Source organism: Tenrec ecaudatus, chromosome Y (genome assembly GCF_050624435.1).
Source record: "Tenrec ecaudatus isolate mTenEca1 chromosome Y, mTenEca1.hap1, whole genome shotgun sequence".
NCBI lineage: Eukaryota > Metazoa > Chordata > Mammalia > Afrosoricida > Tenrecidae > Tenrec > Tenrec ecaudatus.
In genome coordinates this window covers 2,206,159-2,209,634 of record NC_134549.1, presented here as the reverse complement: position 1 = coordinate 2,209,634, position 3,476 = coordinate 2,206,159, and the positions used below count along the sequence as shown (strand labels likewise).

The 3,476-nt window shown below is 40.1% G+C and overlaps 1 non-coding gene across 1 annotated transcript; it reads left to right on the top strand.

The window, feature by feature from the left end:
- The first annotated feature begins 2,197 nt into the window (after window positions 1-2,197).
- LOC142435721 (U6 spliceosomal RNA) lies at window positions 2,198-2,304 on the top strand. Its single transcript, XR_012781602.1, has one exon. It is a non-coding gene; the product is annotated as a U6 spliceosomal RNA (small nuclear RNA).
- Window positions 2,305-3,476: the final 1,172 nt, after the last annotated feature.

Sequence of the window (3,476 nt, the reverse complement as noted above, 5' to 3'; positions counted from 1 at the left end):
AAGAGCTAGGAGTCAAAGGGCATCCATGGAGGTCTAGACAAAGACATGTACATGCAAATATATATAGGAGGTTGGGGAAATAGATCTTTGTGTCTATATTTATAGGTCAAGTATTAAGGTGGCGGAAGGACCTTGGGCCTCTATTCAAACACTCCCTCTATGCATGAATACCTTCTTTTATTAAATTGGAACTCTATGATGCTCACTCTCCCGACACAACAGCTGGAGCCAAAATGGGTGAACAAGTAAATGTGGTGAAGAAAGCTGATGGTGCCCGGCTATCAAAAGAGATAGTGACTGGGGTCTTAAAGGCTTGAAGCTAAACAAGCGGCCATCTAGCTCAGAAGCAACAAAGTCCACATGGAAGAACACACCAGCCTGTGTGATCGAGTGGTCCCAAAGGGATCAGTTACCAGGCATCAAAGAACAAAAAATCATATCATTGACTGCACACCTCCATGATAGGATCGCTGAAGACAAATGGGTGCACAAGCAAATGTGGTGAAGAAAGCTGATGGTGCCCGGCTATCAAAAGAGATAGTGTCTGGGGTCTTTAAAGGCTTGAAGGTGAACAAGCGGCCATCTCGCTCAGAAACAAATAAGCCCACATGGAAGAAGCACACCGGCCAGTGCGATCAGGAGGTGCCCAAGGGACCAGATATAAGGCATCATGCAAAAAAAAAAAAAAGATATAAGTGTGTGTATGTATGTGTATTTATGTGTATATGTATATATGTATGTGTATATATATATTATATTAAATGTAGGGGGAAGTGCAGAGTGGAGACCCAAGGCCCAAGTGTCAGCCAATGGAGATCCCCTCATAGAGGGGCTTAGGAGAGGAGATGGGTTAATTAGGGTGTGAGGTAGTATCGATGAAGAACACAGCTTTCCCCCGGATCCTGGATGCTTCCTCCCCCCAACTACCATGATCCGAATTCTACCTTGCAGGGCTGGATAGGACAGAGGCTGTACACTGGTACATATGAGGGTTGGAGATACTGGGAATCCAGGGTGGATGATACCTCCAGGACCAAGGGCGTGAGGGACGATGCTGGGAGAGTGGAGGGTGAGTGGGTTGGAAAGGGGGAACTGATTACAAGGAGCCACATGTGACCTCTTCCCTGGGAGAGGGACAGCAGAGAAGGGGGGAAGGGAGACCCCGAATAGGGCAAGATATGACAAAATAACGAGGTATAAATTACCAAGGGCATATGAGGGAGGGGGGAAAAGGGAGGGAGGGGGGGAAAAAAAAAGAGGACCTGATGCAAGGGGCTTAAGTGAAGAGAAAATGCCTTGAGAATGATTGGGACAGGGAATGTATGGGTGTGCTTTATACAATTGATGTATGTATATGTATGGATTGTGGTAAGAGTTGTTGGAGTCCCTAATAAAATGTAAAAGAAAAAAAAAATAAAATAAAATCTTATACTAAAAAAAAAAATAAAAAGAGTTATATATGTATCATTAATTCCATTCTAGTGCTCCCTCCCCATTCCCACATTCATTAGTTGTTTCTTAATTCACCTCACTCTTCTCTCCCATCGCACCATAAAACATTGCATCAGTTATTATCTCACTGTAGCCATTCCTTCTGTGATTCATAAATCTGGAACCCTAAGAAATTTTTAAAAACAAAACAAATAGAAAAAAAACAAGATCATAAAGGGGAAAAAAGTAAAGAGGAGCAAGAAAAACTACCAGCTATATTTTTAAAACCAGAGAAGAAATTTCTGTCTTGAAACTAGCAAGAAATATTTAAGCCTAAAACAAATTCAGATTGAGTCAAGAGGCCAACTGATCAAGTGTCATATTATACTGTATTTCTACTCACAATGATCTGTAAGCAAATCTGTTCACGCCTCACCTGTGTCCAAAGGATATGTGCCAGAGACTAAATCTGACTAGATATTCTCGATTGACCATTTGCATCTGAATAGTGATGGTTTACTCTTCCAGTAATGTCAGATTCGAGAGGAATGGTATCTCACTGGTCATCACAAAGGATATTTCCATATTTATCTTAGAGTACAATGTGTTTCATGATAGGGTTATCTTTTCAGCATACAAGGAAATCTTGTCTATCGTTTAAATTTATGCACCACTGATGAAAGATCCTGATGTGAAAATCAAAGATTTCTACAAACATCTTCAGTCTTATATTGCTCAGTCTTGCCATTAAGAGGCATTGATCATTGTGCTCGCTTCGGCAGCACATATACTAAAATTGGAATGATACAGAGAAGATTAGCATGGCCCCTGTGCAAGGATGACACGCAAATTCGTGAAGCATTCAAAAAAAAAGAGGCATGGATAATTTTTGGCAATTGGAATGCAAAAGTTAGAAAGAAACAAGGAAGAAGGGAGGGACGGTAATTGGAAAATATGACCTTGGTGAAGCAAATAAACTGGAGATCATGTCATGGAACTTTGCAAAATGAATGACTTTAGCACAAATACCTTTTTTCAAAAACTCTAAAAGTGACTACACAAGTGGACATCTCCAGATAAGATAAAGACAAGTGAAAATATATATATGTGTGGGAAGAGATGGTGTAGATCAGTGGTTCTCAACCTGTGGGTTACGACCCCTTTGGGAGTGGAATGACCCTTTCACAGGGGTTGACCGATTCATAACAGTAGCAAAATGACAGTGATTAAGTAGCACCAAAAATAATTTTATGTTTGTGGGGTCACCACAACATGCGGAGCTATATTAAAGTGTCGCAGCATTCAGAAGCTTAAGGACCACTGAAGTAGATTCTCTACATCAGCAGCTAAAATAAAGCCAGGCCCTGACTATGGAGCAGACTTTGAATTACTGCTATCCAAGTTCAGGCTGAAGCTGAAGAAAATGAAAAGAAGTCCAATGGAGCCAAAATACTACCTTGAGTATAGCTCATCTAAATTTAGAGAACTTTTCCAGAACAGGTTTGACACATTGAACCCTAAGGAGAGAAGTTTCAATGAACTATGTAATTACAGTAAAATCATGAGTGAAGGAAACAAAAGGCCATAAATTTAAAAATAAGTTAATTGAAAAGGAAGAAACCAGCAAGTGGATGTCAGAAGAGACCCAGAAAATTGCTTTTAATACTAGAGTGCTAAGGTGACTGAAAGAAATAGTGAATTAAAAGACTTAACTGGAGATTTCAAATGGCAGCTCAAGAAACCACAAAAAATATTACAAGTCAAAAGAAATAATACTGTCATCATAACAAACGGGAAGAACTAAAGAAAACTCCAGGCTTGAGTAACTGTACCAAAAGAACTAGTCAGCATTCAACCATTTCAAGAGGTCACATGATCAAGAACCAATGTTACTGAAAAAGAAGTTCAAGCTACACAGAGGCATCAGCAAAAAACAAGACTTGGGGATGGATGGATGGAATGTCAACTGAAATGATTGAACAAGCTGATGAACCCCTGAAAGCCATCACTCTTCTATGCTAGGAAATTTGGAAGACAGCTACTTG